Source organism: Melanaphis sacchari, unplaced genomic scaffold (assembly GCF_002803265.2).
Source record: "Melanaphis sacchari strain LSU unplaced genomic scaffold, SCAv2.0 Contig41_pilon_pilon, whole genome shotgun sequence".
Lineage (NCBI taxonomy): Eukaryota > Metazoa > Arthropoda > Insecta > Hemiptera > Aphididae > Melanaphis > Melanaphis sacchari.
The window spans coordinates 1,636,406-1,659,929 of NW_020271269.1; the positions used below are offsets into that span (position 1 = coordinate 1,636,406).

Genomic DNA, 23,524 nt, shown 5'->3' on the forward strand with positions numbered 1-23,524 from the left:
AAGTTTGTAAAAGTCGTTTATTTTTTTTCGTGCAATCTAAACACCCGCGAGACACTATAAAATCGTGCATGTATTTTTAAGTAATACCATTATTCAATAGTTATATCAACTGTATAACTATACCTATAGCAGGTACCTTTGTTGAAAAATATGATATAAAACGTTTTAAAAAAATTTAAAAAATACCAAACCAAAAATCTTTGTTTATATTTAATGCATGCATTTAGATATAGAGTAAACAGTTAGTTTACTGATAATAAAATAACGTATATTTAGGAATCCAGGAAAGCAACTCGCATTATCCTCAATATACACGATATCTACTATTGTATGCGCGCTAATGAACATTCGTGACACTAACAAATGATGGCGGAGTTGTTAATTGTCGAGAGACTAAATTATAGTCGTAAGACTCGACGTTAAAATTGCAATTAATTATTTGTTTTCGTTATCGAAGATGCAAACGAAAACACAGAATTTAATATTATTATAATATACAATAATATGTACACTATAGACTACAGTCGTGATATAGGTAAAGGCGTAATCAAGCGTTATAAATTATATAGGTAATACATTTTTAAATACAAATTATATACAAGTGTATAAAAGCGCGTGTCGCTCGCATTTGTTTATATATACACACCGAGTGTAAATAATGCACCTTTGGGGAGATATTGTGATTTATTGATCTACTATATAATATTATAATATACCATTATAGTTTATAATGATAAAGGTAAAAGTTTAATGTAATAATAATTGTGCAATCCACACTGATGTTCTGGTCAGTGACGACCTGGTCTTGATGGTAAATTATATAGTATTATCTCCAAAATAAAAACTTCCAAAATAAATATGAAATATGGCTGCAGTGATACTCCTATTGATATATTATACAATGCATTTTGGTGACCTGAGCCAATCACCCCGTATGCTACAGATAATATCTTAAGACTCGATTAAGTTCTGAAGTTTTTAAATTGAATATGATGGTACAGAAATTAAATTAAAAAACCCATACATAAAAATAATCATACTTTTTTATCAATTCATCATATTGAATAACTTTGGTTTTAGTTTTTAATGGTAGTAGTCTACTGATCCGCAATAATAATATAAACTATATATATATATAATATTTGGGATTCACGCTAAAAAAAAACACGTTAAAAATATTAGTTTTAGCGAGACAGAGTCTAAAAATTAATTTGTTCAAATATAATATACAATATATTAGAGATTAGGTACCTAAGTTTTTCTGAATATACTTTAAGTATAATATATACAGCATATAATATATTTGACATTTCAGGTTTATAAAAATATATTGCAATAAAACGAATAAGGAAGTTTATTCCTTTACCTTACCATAACATACAAAATGCGAATATTCAGAAAATTGTATACACGATTTACCTTCCCCTAAAACCGTCAAGCCAACCAGCAGTAGGCACGGCAATCCTACTATTCGAATGCACCAGCAGTACGCGACGTTTATTAAAAAATATCGAAATATCTCCATCGTTACTATGTTTACGCATAATAAAAGAGCCTGCAACCGGAGCAAATATTGTGAGTGAAAATTATTCATTTTATTAATTCGTTTTTTCGCCGACGTGTGAGCCCGGCATCCCGTTTTCTATGTAACGCAATTAGGCGCGCTTTGTTGCGATCGCAATAATAATAATAATAATAATAATAATAATAGATTTACCACAAGGGTAAGGCATAACATATAAATACATATATTTTACGTAATATAACGTACCTACACTGCAATACAGAGGATCAAACAATTAAACTACGTCTCCCACATGCACATGCGCTGCACCATATCCCTTTTCACCGGCGGCGATTATTACGTCGACCCGCCCTGCTTCGGGTTCTTTTGTACGCGTTATTATTTTATACGGAAAACCCGACTACCGCCCGCCAAGCCAAAGGTGAAGATATTCGACAAAAATTACACAAACACCGTTTGAGCCCTGCTCGCTCTCTCTCAGTCTATATTGCCGCCGCTGACTAATTATTTGCAGGCTCGCAGCATACGGTACCTATATAATATAATATATACATACATAACGTATACATTACGCGTTATTATATATATATATATATATCCGGTTATCCTCACTCAGGCTCTTGCGCTGTGCGAGAATTATACAGAGTGATTCACCAAGTATGCTGAACTAAATTTTTTACTTCAATATTTTAATAATAAATACTGATTGTCAATTATTATAAAAAATAATTGGACAACATTTTCAATTACTTCGATGTATTCTTTATGTTTCCTTTTTTTCAAATAAAATTTAAAATTTTAGGGTTTTTTAAAAAAAAATTTTTAAATGTATAAATTTAAATTCAAAATATTAGTTTTTGAATCAATAATCTCTAAGTGCGTATCTAATGGGAATAATAGTGTTAATAGCGCATTGTATCACAATACATATACATGTAAGTTTAAAAAATATTGTATGATAAATAACCCATGGTTATTTAAAAATTATGGTAATTAGATTGATTTATTAATATTATATAATCATAATCATTTGAATTTTGATTTAGGCACTTTACATCATTATTTTTATGAAAAATTTCGATATACAGTAAAAAAGTAAGTTTTTATTTAAAAAAAAAAAGATGTCACCTAACCTATAAAATACTACATAAACGGTATAGGAAATCTAAATGTTCAAAAATATGATAAATTTAAAAATTCTAAAAATATAATTTAATGATTTAATGGTGGGGAGGGATGAGCTGCTTAGCGAATCACTCTGTAAACATAGTATTGTTATAGTTACATCGGTTAGAATGGTTAAGTTACATACAAGCGATTCCCTACAATAACAATCTCCATCCTATGCAGCCGCTACGCGCACACCTGGGTCGCTAAACTCGGGCTGCGAAATGTTCGTATAATAATATAATGGTATAATATATTGCGTTCCACCACGTGTACTCCCGTACTCCCGTAGTACTATTTTCTGGACTTCGAAATCATTACGGTGTATGATAAATTTTATTCACTTACGAGACTTGAATACGCCAGCTTGCCCCCAGATAGAGTTCGATAAGTCACGGAGGCAATGATTTTCAACCGCCGACGTCGTTTTGTCGGCCATATTATAAACGAAACGGCGCAATACATAATTACACGCTTCGCATATTAACCTCTATTCAGTTATAGAGTAATGATAATTATTATTATTTATCGGTAATATGCGTGTGTAAGTTTCGTAAGTACATTAATTGTGATAATATTATACGTTTAATTGTAGGAAAAAATCGCTTACCTACGCATTAATTATTATTACGCAAACGTTCATTAATACGTTTTTATTTCAATAAATTTATTCGTTCGTTATAATATCGGGTACTCTAGAAATTTGTATTCATCAGGGATTATATTATGTTATTCGACATAATAAAATGATTTTAACGAGCTTTTTTTCCCCAATACGTGAACTCATGTTATTGTATTATTAAATTATGTATATTACTGTAACTCGCATATTTATTCGATTAATATTTAGTCATAATATTGACTATCGTTTAGTGGCACAAGTACTTGGAAATAGACAACGTTTAATGTTGGTTGATATTAAGTATATAATAAATAATAATAAACTGAAATATGAATATTACTATTACCTACATATAAATTAATATCATAACAACATAATAATATATGCTTTTGCTTTATGTTTTACATTTTTAACCGAACAATGTACCGTCGACCCGCAGTGACTATATATAATACCTACATAACATTATTACAGAATAAACTCATTGTATACAATTTTATAAAGAAAATATAAATAATAAGTCTACAAAAACTTTGTTGCCGCGACATTGTAACATTGAGTGCGTGGGTCGAAGTAATTTAAACACGTAATAATTTTACTTAAGGGGCCATTAATCACGCACAATTATCGATCAGAAAAGATTTCGGAGGCTTTTATATTATACAAGCGTCATTCATTACATTATAAAATAGTGAAAATATTTTAAAATTTATTTCATATCACATATAAACAATAACACATATTTTGTTATATTATATAAATATCAGTTCTCTAACTACTTATATTTCTATTATTATTAATAATTTTTTTGACAGTTACAACAAAAATAAATTATTAAATTAAATTAGCAATTCGTTTTAAAAATATTATAAATAGGTAAGCGTCAGAAAGTTATTAAATCTGACCAGTTAAAAATAACTTGAACTTACAACACAACTTACTACAATTAATAATTATAACAATTAGTTAATAACGCTTATATTTGTAAGATGAAATTACTATTTAGTTAATATTATTTACAATGATGTCAACAAAATTAAATGGATACGTAAAAAATTACGTTCAAAATTTATAAAAAATGTATTATATTTTTAAATAGAATAATTATTATTTTAGTAAACTAAAATCTCCACGCCATAAATACCTATAGTTTATAAATAATGTATTTTATAAGATAAATTTAATGTGTTTCGTAGTATACGAATAGTAGCTCAGGTTTACTCGTGATTCTATACTACATTATTACTACATATCCACACAGATATCACTTTATTATCAGCATTCCATTGATATGATACACGTTGTCACATGTGATTAAATATTTCAAAAATGAAAGACTGTTGGTTTGGTATCAACGGGTTCATACAAAAATAAAAATGAATAATATTGAAATTTTCCTGCGTAGGTAAATATTATCAATTTAAAATGTATGATCATATATATTTGCGTTTACGTGAATTTAAAACTAATAGTTAAATAATATTAATCTAATAGTATTTACAAGTCAGTTTACATTAAAAGTATGGGGAAAGAATTTCAGAGATTGAACACAAGAGATTTTTCTAATAATGATTTAATTTCTGAATTGAAAATATTGCTTACGACTTGTCCTTAGTCTTATCTAGTGATAAGACTTGAAAACATAAAACCTGTTAAGTGCCAATACATGTATATATGATTATCTTTTTTTTTTTTTTAAAAGTATAACACACCTTGTATATGTTAGCATCTTATTTTACTGAATTATTGTTATGTACTGTACTAAATAAGGAATTTTATTCCGTGAATTAATTAATAAATAAATATATTTTATAAAATGTTAAGTATGTTTTTAAACAATATTTAATATGATCGATTATGTTAGAATATTAAATTTATAAATTTACTATTTTCGTTTTATAAACACTTGATGATGAGCATATAATATTTTTATTGTTAGGAATTGATATTTGATTTTTAAATACGTTTTAACATTATAAGCAACATTAACTGTTATAGTGATGCTGCTGTAGCGGCGGTGAACCCCACAAAACACGTTATTATACGACGACGAACAAACATTTCGTCCCCAAACAGTATATATACATACATATTATTACAAAAACACGCATATAAATAGATAACGCTATATCGGCGAGGGTATCTATTTAAAAAAAATAAAATAGAAACGCGTCATTCATAACGCCGACAGCGACTTCAACGATGAGGGTTGTATGTGTGTGTGTTTGAACCGACGGCTATCCATTAGCAGGATTGGATGAATATCCGTCAACCAGCTCTGGGCTGTCGTCTGAACGAGTATAACGCAGGGCAAACGTCTTAGTGTATAAATATATATATATATATATATATTTTTTGTTTCGTTTGGTGTTTTTTTTTTTTCATTAGCTTCAGATGCCATTAGTAAAGAGCTTGAACGCACAAATAATAGTAGTATATTATATAATAATGCTTACTGTTACTATGCAGAGTGTTGTATCGGAAACGACGACTCGTCCGTTATCGAGATCAATCACATCCGTGTACACACTGCACGTTTATATAATGAGTGTATTTGATGGTTGTGTGTATTAAGTTTACGCATTTAGCATAATACTTGTATAAAGTATCCGGCTCGCCAAAGTACTGCAACAAACTGCAGATCGGGTAATCCTTTTCAACGAGCCGATATTACTTTATTCAGAATTTAAGTAACTGCGTATTTAAATAAAATATAATATATATATAGTTTTACCGGAACCTGGCAAAAGCCAGTAAATCAAAGCAGTGTTAAGGATGCTGTGTGTATATAATATATATTATATATATAATGTATACATAATATATTTACGTATATTACGTGAGCTGGTGTGCCCTACAGCGCAACCAGCAATTGTGTGTGTGTATAAGCGAATTGGCAACGGTCAAATGTTTGCACCACCTACCCTGCAGCTACTTCTGACCACCACCACCACCACCATCACACCACCTTTATGGATGACGACTAACGAGAGCGCTGCAGGGTAAGTTATGGCGCACGATTCTGAAAAGGCTCCGGGCCGTCTGGAGGTCATACGTCTTCCGGACCGAAGAGATGAACGGTTAGTGGCGAAGGCTGTGGGGGTGAGTGGTCGATTCCGGAAGTACGCCCGCCGTGTTAGAAAGCACAAAGCTGCTAATCCCGTAACATTTGTCAAGCACTCCGGAGAGTTCAGATGTATATCGCGAGATTAAAACTAGCAGAGTGTATATATATGTAATTATAAGGTTAATTCAGTTGCTGGGTCAGTATAACTGATGTATCTACTGTTCCTATAATACGGTTTATACAATTGTACAGAGCGTGTTACAGTGTAAGTTTAGTTTTTATAAAAAGGTTAAAATTTTTTTTTTTTACATAGTAGATGAAGATAAAAAACGGGTTAATTTAAAAATAATAGTTTAAGATAGGGAAATATATCTAACTAATCTAATACATATCTAACTAATTTTTACTCATAATCTTTAAACAATTATAGGTTAAGAGAATTTTGCTCTTCGAAAAAGTTTCATTCTAATGACATAACAAATGAATAGTATTCTTATACATCGTTTCATGCTGCAATGATTATTGAAAAATCAATAAACGTAGGAAAAAATACACGTTGTACAATATTTCAAAAGGTATTCTGTTTTTTTAAGAGCTGTTTTTTTCTTTTGTTTTTTTTTTTTTTTATAAATGCCATCATTTGTTTGCCGTGTATTTTTTACAAAAAAACGGAATAACAGTTTATATTTAAGATTTTTTAAATTTGACATTATATCAATCAGATATCAAAATTTGTACGAATCCTTTAACTTTTGGTATAGGAAATTATTTTAAATTACTCCATGAAAACATATTAAACATACACGTACTATATTTGTTGCCACATCAATGATTTATTCAACCATCATACTACGTTTTACGTTTATGTTCCGATTTCCCATTTATTTTAGTTTATTGAAATTCACCCTCGTATATACACAATTTTGTTTGTTTATTATTGTGAGTGTTGCTACATTATATATTATATATATAGTATATAGGTACATGTGTGTTTGCAGTTTAATATTGTATTTTACAATGTCCGCGTGTATTGCAGTATTATGTTGGAATAAATAATATCATAATGATGTTTGCATATTTTTCGTAATCATAAAAAAATGTATTTTATAATACCATATTATTCACGAGGACCAAATACAATATAAATTTCTAGATAATATAAGTTTTCGTATGCACATGTAAAATTTCTTCGAGTACATTTTGTTCAGCTTATTTATCGTCCTAATCCCGGCCGAGGCTCATTCAGCTCGGCACACCGTAAAAATTCAATTCCCCGTTTATTCGTTTTATTTTTTATTTTACTATCGGGTTTTCGAACCGCTGAGCTTTATAGTTTCCTCCGAGGCTTTTCTGGGCGAAAAATATGTGCCGGGTTCACGATGCACAAACTATCTCTGAGGGAAATAGAAGCAAAGCTGCAAGAGGGAAAAATAATAAGACAAAAATACCAGTATTATTATGGTTGTATATATCTATATACATATGTATTATACTATACGGAATTGGCTTGTTTTCTTTTGAAAAATAAAACGTCAGGTTTTATATTTTTTTAATTACATCATCGAAAAGTAAAGATTCGCTAAAGGGCTTTTATAAACGTGTTTATTTATTTTAAAGGCAAAACGTAGTATATTACAAAGAAGGCATTGGAATGAAAAAGCCTAAAAAACATCATGATCACGACGACAACGTAAACATTCTTCTTATTAAAAATTCTTATATTATAATATTAAATGTGCATAAAGAAACTGAATAATTGGCTGTGTAGATTTTTAAGCACTTTAAATGGTGTCCTTATTCCTTTTATTATATGTTACATTGGTTATTCTTTGTCAAAATCAATTAAGAGATAAACATAAACTAAACTGTATATGAGAATTGTTTTAGAAAACTACTATCAATGTATACAAAAACGAGTGGTTTTTTTTTTTATATACACAAATACTATCGTACGTCTATGTATACTTATAAAGGGGCTGCAATAAAGTCAAAGAGTTTGTATCGAAAAACACTTCTTTTCATTAAAAGCAACGGCGCCACCAAGCCTCACGCTCGTTTATAACTTGGCAGCTGCAGATCGCACCAATTTTTATCCCAGAGTTTGGTTTATAGTGAAAAATAAATATCTTTACGTACTACAAATACCCATCAATATACTATTCAGCTTACGTGTCGAATTTTTCCGTATATACTTTATAAATATAAAAAGTTCGGGCCATCGTATTTTTCTTATTAGCTTTAAGATAAAACGAGAAAACTGATCTGAGGCCCACTCTGTATACATAGACTCTGTCGTTTGTTTTATAGGTACCTACACGTGATTGTAAACGCAAATCGTAACATGCATTTTATTTATGAGGTCGATCGTTGACAATTTACATGCACAATTAAACGCCCATAAAAAAATATAACTAAGCTTTTTTTAATGCTTTTATAAATTATAAAAAAATAATATATATTTAACTATTACATTTTATTATTAAAATCGTTTTTTATTTTTATTAGGAAGCTACGCAGTACCGGCTTTATATATGTATGTATGTATGTATGTATGTACTAATAACATTATAGAATGAACTACCAAGCCCAAATCGTTTATTTTTTAATTACGTACTAAAAAGGCATTAAACAAAAAATAATTAACTTGAATTTATACAGCACATAGCATCGCCACCATAGACGGAATAGACTAAGAAAACTGTTATCGATCAATGTTTAAAAATGTTACATTGTTACTTAAGGTAAATTATTACTGGTAAAACAATGAATTTTGAATTAATGTTAAGCAGAAATTGATGAAATAATTACATTTTCCATCGAAGAAACCGAAGGTTTTTAAATTAATTATGATAAATCAAAAACAAACAGTGTGACAGAATATTTTTAAAATGTATTTATAGATGTGAATTTTTAAATTCTTATTATTCGATGTAGTTAATATAGTTACACCATCCGTGAAATGTAAAATAGACACTGTAATGTTTCCGACGTTAAGAATAAGGGTAAGCAAGAGCGAATGAAAGTGTTATGCAGAATTTTATTCAAAGAATATCATCACTTTTTTTTTACTCGACGTATTATTCACGTGGAACGTTAATGATTAACAACAGTGTTATTATAATAAATGGGTTTTTAGATTTTGAGAGGCATTCCGCACAACAGCTGTATCGACTCGTATAAATACCGTACATAATTCGCACTATATGCACATACACGTGGATCATATAACATAATATATATACTTTCAACCACGTCAAATAGAACGTCTGTAAAAAAAAAAAATGAGGTGTACGTAAAAGAAATCGTTTAGTCACGGTTCGCAGCTGAGACACAAACGATGGTTTACGACAATATAAAACTTGTATCCCACGTACCAGTGCAAATATACACATACGCCTGTTTAATATATGCATGCATTACGATTAAGTCTCAACGATATAAATCACCAAAAATATTGCAAACAACCAAAAATATGTACTCGTTGACGTTTTGATTTATTTGCTTGATTTTTTGAAAAGACGTAATACGCAGACGATAATGTACTGAAATCAACGAGTACAAATCCAAGCGAGAAAAAAATGTATTCATTGTACAGCTAGAAATTGATTTATAACATCAGAGGATTAATATAGTAGATAGTAGACTATATCTATTCAAATATCCGATAATTTATAATATTACTAGTCCAATTGATAAGTCCATAGGTCATGTCTAATACAATATAATAATATTTTGTTTTTATGTCGTCTCGGTACATACCATAATGATGTCGTAGTCGTTTATTTACATCACGCATCACAAAAGGTAAAAGGGATTTAGATACTTGTAATGATTCTATAGCTAATATCTCATGTCAATGGCAATTACGTTCAAAATAATCGACAGATGTTCGAGACTTCATATATTTTGATAATCTATTGCTGAAATATATGTTAACTATGTTAATTTTAACATTCTAAGACTTCCACTCGAGTCGTCATAAATCTTAATACACTCTCAATTGTCACAAAATATCGTAGAAAAACAACTCTACAATATCTATCTACACACATTCATTTGTTTCTATATTTTAAATTCGACGAAGAGATAATTTATTGCAGAATGTAATGCTATACATTTTGAACGCAGAAAATATATTAAATGTAATTCTAACGATTTGGCTCAAAAAAGATTTTCGAAAATAGATAGATAAAAAAAAAAAAAAGGAATCTGCATCCTGTTATAGCGGCGATTCTAAAGATTTTCACAGCAATTGTTTGAATTCCAATTATATATAAACCTAGCCTGGGAAAATTTTTGAAACGGAAGGAATTTTCAGGGGACACATAAAAGAACCTTTTTGTCTCACAGTTTTGAAACTTAATTTATGTTTTTCAACTATTTGGACACAACCATCTCCGTTGTCGTCACTTTAATACTTACAATTTTCATAGCTTCACAAATCCGAAACAAAAGAATGTAAAACTCGTGTAAACGATTGATCGATATTATAGTGAACATTCATCATATTATACGTAATAAACTAATAAAACCGGCAAGCGCGTTAAACGTAGATAAAAAGCTAGACATTTATCAAACATGCTTTTTATAATGCATCAAAATAATTGGAAGCATAAGTAATTATTGTATAAGTATGTTCTGTTTGTTCTTTCGTCAAAATTTACATCGTGACTTAAATTCCAACGGACAGCTTCAGTCGTCTGTTTTAACGACCGGTTTTAAAAGGAGTTTCATGAAAATACCATAACGGTTTTTAGTAGCCTGTCGTTATCCAAGCATATATATTATACATATATATATATGACTGTACGCGCACCGCAGTAGTGGCCGTTGCTGCAGTATTCGAATAAGTGACATGACCACCGCTACCGCACATTACGCGGGTCCCTCGGGAGTCGGGGTACTGGCGGTGCGTGTCTTTCCCTAGAGACCGGGTCTAATGTGCTCGGGAATTATACGGCCAATTCGAGTAATGAACATCACTGCGTGTTATGTGATTCACGGAAATAATAAAAATTGTCGGCCCGTTGAAGACATGCCGGAAAAAAATAAAAATAAAAACGCAACAGCAGCGGCAAGACGATACGCGTTATGAGTGGACGCTGCCATTATATAGAACGAAAAATTCATTTTATATATATTATTAGTAAAGAAGCTAAAAGCAAAAAAAACACGCCCACGACAAACCTGTACGAAGTCCTGAGTGAAATACAAAGTCGACTAAAAGATGGAATTTTTACTCATTCTTTTATAAGGTATATACAGTCGGCAGTGGTGGTGACGGTGGCAGGGCAGCACGTGGGTCCGTAATTCAATTCTAAAGCTTCCAACTCTTTCGACGCAAAAGCAGTGTATGTGTATATATATATATAGATGTATTAGAGGAAGGAAAAAATTACCTGGGATACCGTGATAGGAATACATAATGGTTTTTTTAAAGGACAGAGGGTTGGTGGGGACTTGGACTGTTGCGGGAGGAGGGGGCTGGAAACCACGCGCGCGTGATATATTTCGAAAAACAAAACTGTGATGACTGCACGATGAGGAAACGAGAGAGAGCGCCCCCTTCTTCGTCGCTAGTAATAAGGCGCAACGCAAAGAAGATTAAACGTGAAAACGTAGGCAGTGGCGGTGGCGGCCAATCTTATATAGCGAAATTGCTTTTAAAGTTTTCAATATTGAATTAATGAGAATAACACAACCCGCGAGAAGGGAGAAAACAAACGTCGCTGCCGCCGCAGCCATATTACCCGTTACCTATATACGCCGGGGTAGAAAACCGACGAACAAATTGAGCTTCCCACAGCAACAGTAACAACAGCAGCCAAAGCGGGCTTACGTCCAAACTTCGCTAATAATCGTCGCCAGCGACCGTTGCCGATTCTGTTTGCACGGATGAGGGGATTTTCGCACACGCAGCTGGACCGTCTTCTACGTATAAGCGCCACAAAATATTACACGCTCGACCCTTATTTTGCACACACACTGCCGTGACCATATTACCTATAAATATTTCATACCCGACAACGTCTATATATCATATCATAGTCACGGAACGATAACAATAATAATAACAATCGTACCAATATTGACCGCGGATTAAATTTTAAGCCAGCACATGATAATGTTAATATATAAGTTATAACTATATATTAATTTGTGTCATTTGGTATTTTGTTATACTACAATTAATGTTGAAAGGAAATTTACAAACTTAAATTTTAGTACATTATATATGCATATTTAGTCCATGTACGCTAGTACATCGCATTCTATTTAATGTGCATTATCAGATTCAAACAATTTTATACTGAAAGTTTAAACATTTATGTTCATTATAAAATTGTAAGAGTTTTGAAAAATTTTAAATTTAAATTAAATATCACTGACGTGACATAACACTTTCGAGTTCTGATTATTGAATAATAGTTGCTATTTGTTAATAAATAATATTTTAGTTTCAATTATCTCGAATTAATTTTGAATTATAAACATAATGTATGCATGGCTATATCTATAAACAAACTACAGTGTTTTTTTTTTTTTTTATTATTATATTATATGATGGTATACATCGTATTTTATGAAATTACCAATTAAAAAAAAATATAATGTTCATTGCACAATGCACAAATAATAAAATATACGTATATAGATCATATTCAGTTATGTATTAAAAAAGTACATAGTAATTTTGTGATCTATAAATTTAAACAAATTTAAATTTTATAAGTTATAGGTATTTTGATGATAATTTTGAAAGTATACTTGATTATGTCAATTATGACATGAATTTTAGTTGGAATCATACATGGACTACATTTTTTATTTTTTATCACTTGTAATAATACTTCTTACTCAATTATAATCTTTATGACAAATAATGAAGGTTTGGATAAAATCACAGTAGTATAATATCGATTAATAGGTTTCAACATAAATATACATCATCATATAAAATTTAAGTTAATTTCAAAATTATTTTTATGGACGAACTTTAACCACAAATCACAGCGTTTAAAAATTGTTGTTATAGAGTATTGGTAGAGTAGAAATTAAATATATAATATAAAACAAAAGCGAAATCGTATAAACAAATTAAACTCTAGTCACATATTATTGTAATATTATTAAGCGGCGTAGAGTAAAATAAAACAACATTCCGTCTTGGGCTAGTGAGACGGAATTGCGAATACATATTAGTTGAGACATTCTTATTGAGAACAATAATATTGTTGTTATTCGATAACGCACGTCACACGATAATTTACATCTTAATGTTAGTTGTTAACGTTCTTCATCCTATTCAAGTATACATTTACATTTCAATTGCGAGTTGAAAAGATCTTAGATGAGCAACATATACAGGTATATTATATAAATATATATACAATGAACGTGTGCTGCAAACTTGACCTATCGCCTACACGATTATCATATACGCGGAAAACGAAATTTGTCATCGAGATGTATTCAATGGAGTTTATAGGAGTAACTATAACGTACCTACATGTCATATCATCTACACAACAACAATTGTTTGGAGAGTTAAATCAATAAGAAAAAAATACTAAACGACTCTTTGAAATTTAAAGTACTACAATATTTATATTGATAATAATCAGAAATAATATTATACACATAATTAAAAACGTCTAAGCAGTCTAAGCCGACGAATTTTTAGCACAGTTATTTGTCTCGTAGGAAATATTAAAATTAAAATTATTATTATTTTATTTTATTGGCGAAAACTCGAAAGCTTTGAACTAATTCGACACTAAATATATAAACTATGTATTACAAGTACATCACGAACTGTTGTGTATTTTTAAAAATATTACCTTGCACTATTTACTTAGACAATTTGAAATGTGAAATCTTTTATGATCATTAAAATGATTAGACTTAATTTTTCAACACACCTATTGTTAACTCCAGCATCAAGAAACTAGAAAATTCCAGAATTTTTTCCATAGCAAAAATTGTGAGTTCCGAAATCTATATTAGGATTGACACACGGACACGATAGCATTTATTTCTAAAAACCCGATTTCTGGGGTCCATAAATCAGAGTTAACATTCTAGAGAGTTTACGAGAATGGAATGCCTCTTTTCTTCTTAGAATCGGTCTAGGGTCAGTATTATTAAACAATTATTATTATTTAAATGTCAGTACAAGCAAAGACATAGAACAGACACATTACGATTCGATATAAACTTTTCAAACAGTAATCCGTTAATAGCTTAAAGCTTAAATTAATGTAAGTAATGGCCATTCAGTTGAATAATATGTATATAATGACCATCGAACACCATTTCCAGCAATATAGTCTTACAAATAACACAAAGAATAGCCGTCAAGACTTACCATTATTACATACTGTCAACGACAAACTGTATATAAATCTCGTTATTTTCGTATATCCTTCGTCATATATTTTACACCCCAAAAATACCCTGAAACCCCACAGATTTAGTCGTTTAGGGTATCCCCGACGAGTATAAATATACACTACTTTTGAATGAATGCATTACCAATGTGAACAGCTCTAATGGATGCTACCAAGTAGGTAGTTACCATTATGATAAGTTATGTCCGAAAGCGGTCGTGTCGGCGACAATATTAATTTAACTAAATGGGCCCTATATACACATAATATGCACAGTATTCACTACTCCAGCACATAATATACTATATTATGTGTAATGTATTTGTATAGTTGTAGGGGTGATCCATTAATATGTCTACTAGCAATACAAAATACGTTTAAAAAAATAATCATAATTTATAGTTTGTTTGACTCATTTTTATTTTTTAGAGTTAGATATTTTGGATTCTCACTCTCAACGCCTATTTGTACAACATTTTTTTTTTGCGTAAATAAATTATGTGCAATAAATAAAGTTTAATTCTCATATAACTTTCAATGTTGATCAATACTTGTAACAAAATGTTATTGGTCAAAATATTTAAGTATATAATAATATACATTATGATATATCATAGTGTTTAGGTACTGTAAGTGTTTTAAGAGTTAAAATTGTTTTTTAAATCTGTTAATATTTATTGACAATACGTAAAACCACTAAGTACAATATAAAATAGCTTTCACAATACAGGAATCATTAAACTATTTCAATATGAACGATATATAAATATATATATACACATGTTATATTATATTTTAAATTTTAATTAATATATCATTTTAAATAATGAATAATTTACTTATTTTATTTATTATATTTCTCCAATAACCTATTAACAATTGCATAACTATGTTAATATATGGTTAGTATATATTATATAGAGAAATGAGCAACATAATAATAATATGAAAATATAAGAAAAATAAAACCCAATACCTATACTTATTTTAATACCGGCATAATGCTGCTACTTGACTGAAAATCGTTATTTTATTCATGACGCCGGAGGGTTACACGGCTTCTGCTGTTCACGGGTTCAATTAATCTGAGTATAATGATATCACATAATATTAAGAATACGCTTACATCTGACGTATACGTAGATCGTCGAAATATCGAGAGATCACGCACTGCACAGCGTACACGTTGGTATCATTAAGCGCTGCGGGCAGGTTTATTTTTTGCTAACGAACCTTCCCGGGATGGTGAAAAACCTACATGATTCAACACGTTATTCACACACATACACACATACAGCATATGTTTATAGCGTCTCTCATATAGGTAATTATGTAGATGGATGACAACAAATCTTTTTAATAAATTATATCAAGTTTTATATATTTATAAAATATAATACATAAATATGTATATGTAATCTGAAATTTCTGATCAATCGTATCAGACAGATGAATCGATTTAAATCGCAGAGGAGAAAAAACGATATTTTTTTTAGGCATGACTATAACACATGCACAGTCGAGTTTGATCACATTGTTCAGAAACGACAATTTTATTAATATGAAGATTAGAAGCATGATTAAGCGAATCACGTTTCGATATATTGTATGAACGAACATATTTATTAAAATAGTATGTCCGTATTAATTACCCACTATTGGACTAAGAGAAGTATAATATAATACACTATGATATTAGTCTGATCGTACGCCCGATAATCTGTATTTAAAAACGACTGGACTATTATGACATACATATATTAAACGTAATAATATGTGTGTATTTTTAACATTTATTAAAAACATTTTTGTGACAGCTTAGCTACAGCCGGACGGCCATAATAGTTAAAATATAGGTTTTTATTATAGCCACGTGTCGTACATTATAATATATATATATAGATGAAAAATGTACGTATACAAGCACCAAAAAAGATCACTGGACCGGTTGATTAGGTCCTACGACGGATGTGACTTATTGCCGCCGTCTAGTGGAAGCGGTCAATTGTGTCCAGGGGCATTTGGCAGGACAAATGGTGGGCGAATGGTGTAAATTGTAAATATCGACGGAGCAAATGCGTAAAAAATAAAAATAGAGAGAGAAAACTCGTTTGATTTACCGTACGTGTGGGGAATATAAAAATGTATTCGATCTGTAAGCGTGTTTACGATTCAAGTAGGTACTACCGAAACTATAACAAGTACACGAAATAAAACCTATTATCGATGATGCAGTATAAATTTATAAATCATATCGAATACCGAGCTACGGAAATTTTAGAATTGTGTACGGTATAATAAGTTACATAACGTTCGATATATGGCCATATGCGACCATGGCATGTTATTCGCGTAGGAATACAAACATCACTCATCTGCATAATATTATAATGCCCGACCTCTGTTCGCAGCACTTAAGTTCAAGAAACAGTTGTCAATATACATAAATCAAATTCAGACGAAAGTCGTCACGAAGTTGTAAATATTATACAGCATATTATACATACAATATTATGCCAAATATTTAACAATGTTGAATTTATGAAATGTAACAGAGTTATAATATTATAAACTTAAAACTAAGTTTACATTATCTATAGAAAAGGTTTAAGATTTTTTTGAGGTAAACAAACGACTGTAATATTGAATTAAATTATTTAAAAAGCGAACGCGTTAAATAAATATAAAGCAATATTCAATTTCAATCAACTGTAAATGATAAGTTATACAATTTATGACTGTATTTTATCACATAACAATTTATCGGAAATATTTTCTTAAGCATATCATTAATGTTAAAAAAATATGATTATTATTTTTGAATTGACATAATTTTAAAATGAAAAAAAATATATATATACATAAATAAACATGTACGTTTAAATTATGAATCAATTTAATAAGATTCCACCTAAAATCAATAATAGTTGTTTATTGAGTTAATTCAATTTCAGACCATCGTTCTATTATATACTAAAAATTCTGCAGCCTATAATATTTAAACATACTTTATTAGAACGTTAGATTTAGTATTTCAAAAGCGCGTGAACATAATACATAATCTAAATTTAATCTTACAATAATAAAACTTCTTAATAAAACTGAGTAGTCTTTTTACCCCAAACATTTACCGAAATAATTGGGTTTTATAGAATTCAATCCACGTTACCCTTCTATGATATATACTTTCTGATTAAATATATTAAATAAAAATATTTATTTATTTTAAATACGTTTTTTTCGTGGTTATTCTGTACAAAAAGATCCGGCTTTGATGGATTACGAACCCCCATGAACGCCGCTACAAACAAAAAACGGACGGAATATTTTGTAGAATTCAATTGAGGAAAGAGGGGATTTAAATTATATTTCCTTTCTCTCACCTCCTCCTTCTAGTAACACTCTTTTGCCCCCTCTCCCTTTATCATTCTCCTTTAATGCAAACAGACCCTAGGTAAAGGATTATGTGTAGGGCAAAGAGGATTTAAAGCTGTGAGTGCGTTGAAAACAATAGCGATTTTCTTTTTTCTGATGTCGTGTCAGCCTTTCTCTTATAATTTGTTGGTTGGGGTGCAATACAATCATGTGCAGCCAACTATACCTACATTTAATGCAATTTGTCATAAAACAGAATGGTCAATAGTTTGTATGAGTATGGTTTGAGTTATTAAAAACAACACTAATTAAAATATATTTATGTTGATAATAATATTTTTTACAAAAAACGTAGGTTTTGTAATTTCATTATTTATTATAAATAAAAAAAAACAATTAAATGATTTATAATTTTTAGTTTTATTATTAAAATAATAATAATAATAAAATAAATATGTCTAACATTTTTCTTAACATATGTACATTTATAAATTATCACCAATCACAATAAATTGATCTTCCAATAAATTTTCATTATGTTGTTATATTATGTGAAACTAATATCTTTTCAAGGATAAGATATTGACAACAAAATATAGATATGTTGTGTTAAAATTGTGCATTTATTAATAAAATAAAGTTTAAAAATATCTTTATAAATATTTTTATTCTTCGTGTACAATATTGTCAAAGGAAAGACATTAAAGAGCTAGGGATTGATACTTAAAATCTCGAGTGTTAGTGACCTTTTATGAGAACAAAGTATATTAAAATCCTTTACTATAATTAATTAAGCTCTTTGGATTAATATAAATTATAGTACATATTACCTAACTTTAATTAGCTTCAAAAAGTGTTAAAGTTTATAAAATTATCGAATTTCATTTAATAATGAAAGTCACGTGACTTTACTCAATTTTGTCTATACGCTAAAAATAAAATGATTCTAGCAGTTAAACTTTTAAATTTCTAAATTAATTAGCTAATGTATCATAAATCTATTTTTCTATTTTTTCTATATGCTTTATTTATTAAATTAATTTAATGAATTAGATTTAAGTATACATCTAATTATATCATAAAATACCATTATTATAATGATTAATTTCTAATATTTTAATTAACATTGTAGTGTTGTTTAAATATTTGTTTTTTGATCAAAAATTTTAACTACAAGCTCAAATTCATTATTTCGATAAACTATGCATTTAAAAAATGTAGTAGTAGATAATTACTATAAACTAATATTATTTTTATTAACTAACTATTATTTTTCGATTCATTTATTTTTTATTATTTAATTTATGGAAATTCTAAACTACTATATTAAATTTAATACATGAAAACATTATATTATAAGTACTTCGTAGTGCATATTTATATTGTGTTTTAAGAATACTAATATTTTGCTGTATTTTGCTCTACACTCACGAACGTATAAGCAAGTATTGACAAAAATTATATTAATTTATGAAAATTTTGTAAAAAATTATTATTTTGAATGACAAATGGTTCGAAACCACACTCCACAACAATAATTTTCTAGTGTGAGAATAGCTCCTTTGGGGGTATAGAAAGTCTGTGTAAATAGGGGAGGCAGTTAGGGGAAATTCTGACACATTTCCCTGCCCGAGAGTTCATTAATCACCGAGAAGCCTGCCGTCGGTTTCCTGGAAACGACACCCAGTAGGTTTTGGTTTAGGCTGATTAACGACACTATTTTGTGTTAACTTTTCTTCGTATATTTGGTGAGGAGTAAAAAAAAAACAAACATACCACATTTTAGACGAATCATTTGGCTAATTCTTTTTACTCTGGGATCCTCAGCTATAGAAGTTTTGGCTAACTTCCCGAATGGAAATCCGGCATTGCTGTCACGCGTCAGACATTTGGAAACAGCTGCATTCCAATGAATGCGAGAAAAGGAAAAAATAATTCTCAAAAGAAACAAAGTTTTGGTCAAAGTTCGGAGACCAGTTAGTTGAACTGTGATAGAAACCCAGGAATCAAGTTTTTGTTGTGCCAGTGAAATCCGTATACCCGGCTTATTCTTAAAAGAATAATATTATAATGAAATATCTTTTGCGTACACATCTATATATATAGTTCAAGTAACAAGGGATATTTTGTATGTTGTTTTCCTAAGTCCAACAAAACCTATATAGTTAGGATAACCAGATGTATCTTTTAAAAAAAAGAGAACATTTTTACAAATTATTTTAGGGATATACTAAAATTATTGCTAATATACAAACATCCATGTATTTTACACTATTGAGTTATTGCGCTCACAGTTTTCTAATTAAAACATAGTAGGTAGTTAGCATGTCTAAATATAAAGTCTAACTACTCTAACATATCTATTTACATATACTGTATATTTATTTAATGCTAATATTAACAATATATATATATATACCGCCCAAAACTAAACAAATAAACAAACTTCATTTTTAATCTTTCAAAATTTCTCTACACTGGAAACTTTATAACATTAATTAGAACTCAAGCCATACTTATCAGCACTAGATATTTCATTGAAAACATAATTATATTTTCATCTTTCAAATATTTAAAAAAATCAGTAAACTTAAAATGTTTAAAATTAAATTAGACCATTATAACACCCTTAATATTTTCCAACCAGATATGGTTAAATTCTTTACATTGAATAGTTACAAGTGAGAATATTCTCTCTATACTATAGTAAAAAAAAAAAAAAACTGTATAGTTTTTAAGATTTCAGAAAATGATGATATGTTTTGATTAATAAAAAAAAAAAACAATAACAACTTATTTAGAGATTTTTGAAAAAAATATGCATAATTTCTAATGTTTATTAATATTTTTAAATTTTAAACGTGGTCAAATAATAGTAAAAATAACAACATTTAGGGACTTAAAGTTACATATTTTTTTACTTTATTGTGATTTAATAAAATAGATTTCAGGATATCTATTAATTTAAATACCTGTAATAATTTTAAAAATAATAAATAATCAAACAGATAGATTAAATTACTTTAAATTTTATTATTTTGTTCAATCATCGCATTTCGTTTTAATTTTGTTATACGTATTTTAAAGTACTTTAAACCTGATTATATTAAATCACAGCAACATTTAGTTGTTGCTCTAGCAATCTAGCATACTCTATAGAGTATTTATGTTTGAATTATTCTAATAACAATAATAAGCAACTTTTTTATAAATCTTATCATATAAAATAAGAATTGTATTATCCACTATTTATGTTATCACTGCTTATATAAATTATTTTTTAAAAAAACGAATTTTAATTTTTAATTTTTATACAACTACTTATAATATAAAATACAAAATACATATAAAAAAGAAGACATTTAAATTTGTTTGTTTAAAAACCCTTGACAAATGAAGACATTAATAAATAGAGGACGAATCCTCGTAGAAGATTATGTCTGGTTACCTTAAATATAACACAGAAAAACATAAAAACAATGTGAGCCAAAAATCAAGCAATATCTTTTTATTTTATTATTGTTTTTTTGGTTTTATTAAAAAAATTTCATGCACAGAAGCATCCTAAATTATAATATCAATAGTGTGTTTAATACACATAAATAATATCAGTCAATAACCAAATTATACCTACTCAAAAATAAAATATTATATTTTCTTATTACTCGTTAAATATAAATGTTATTACAAGCCTACACACTTAACTAAATATATTAAATTAAAAACTAATATATTTGCTGTGGATTTTTCTTATATCACAAGTATATTAATTATTGGAATAAATATAATATACATTTTTAAAAATAACAAGAAGTTCTTAAAATAATAAATCATAACATATAGAAACTATTTATTCAAAGAGTGGTTAAAAATTAATAAGATAGTTTATTAACGAAAAATTATAAACAGTAATTTCTCAATTATAAATCATTAACACAAAAACCACGAAGAATTTTTAATTTGACGAATTAATTGCGAATTTGCGAATGAAAGTTAATGTTGTATGATGATAACCACGAGTCTAATAGGCATATGTTTCCGACAAATTTAATTTTAAAATCTAAACCTATAAAACTTTAAACGTAAGCACTTAAGTAATATGCGTAAAGTGATGATGATAAATACTATATAAACTTTAAATAATAATTTGTTTTCTACACGTACACTATTTGATTTGTTTAGATTTAAATAACTACTCAAACTAAAACATGAGGTCATTAATTTTTAAAGGCCTGACAGTATCTACTATTATTATGTATACTGCAGTTCGAACTGAACCGGATGACATTCATTAAAAGTTACTCGTGACAACGGACTGGATTTAATTTGAAAATTTTATTTGATATTAACTATAAAATCTTTTTTTTTTTTACTATTTACAATAGGTACATTTAACAAAGACTTAAATGTAAACTCTTAAATATTTATACACCTAAACCTGTTTTAAAACCCGAGTTTGATATATTATTTTTATTTTGAAAAATATGTAGTTTGAATATTATAATACTAAAATTTAATTATTTTCTGTATTTCTGGTTGAATTACTATAGAAGTCAAAAATCTAGAGTAAAACAAGTCCTTTAAAACAAAATATCGTTTAAATTAAATCGTAATTGTTATTTTTAAACATTGTAATTATAAGTATTATAAAAAATTATTTAATTTAAAATTCATTAAAATATTGATTATTTTACGCAAAAAATGTTAGTATACAAAGAAAAAATATTATTTAAAATAAATATTATTTAGCCAAAAAAAAAATTAACTTATAATAATTTTTAAACATTATGACTCTGCCACATTTAAGAAATTGAAATTAAAAAGAAAATTGTAACTCTTGCGTAAGACAAAACATCTATTTAAATATTATAAATTACTGTTATTATATCATAAAAACTTTAAATTTAATGTATTGTAAAGTAACTTTTTAAATAAATCAACTCGGTGACAGTGTTTTCATTTATAAATTCACCAAGTTGCTTTGATTATTAGATTTTGTTATGAATATATCACTCTTCTTCACAATTATTATTAATTATATTTTTTAAATAACTTTTTTCAACTTCCAAGTAATAACTAAAACATAAACTATCATACATATATAATATATGCTTATGTCTATTATTTCAATGTACATATAAATTTAGACATTGTTTAATTTGTTTTTACGAATCTAAGAAAAATTCAATTCCTCTAGATTAAATATAAAAAAAATAAATAAATAAATTATTGGTTTTATTTTACTTCTATGAATATCATTGTATTTTATTTTTATTTATTTATTTAAACGTATGCATGATTTTATTATTTTTGTATTTATATTCCATAAAAATAAATAATTTTTATTTTGAAATTAATTATTCCGTGTCTCTGTTAAC

General features: G+C 28.4%; 1 protein-coding gene across 1 annotated transcript in view; it reads right to left on the bottom strand.

The window, feature by feature from the left end:
• Positions 1 to 23,524, bottom strand: part of LOC112597478 (roundabout homolog 2-like) — a 159,957-nt gene that overhangs the window by 65,276 nt on the left and 71,157 nt on the right. The gene's annotated exons all lie outside the window — the stretch shown is intronic.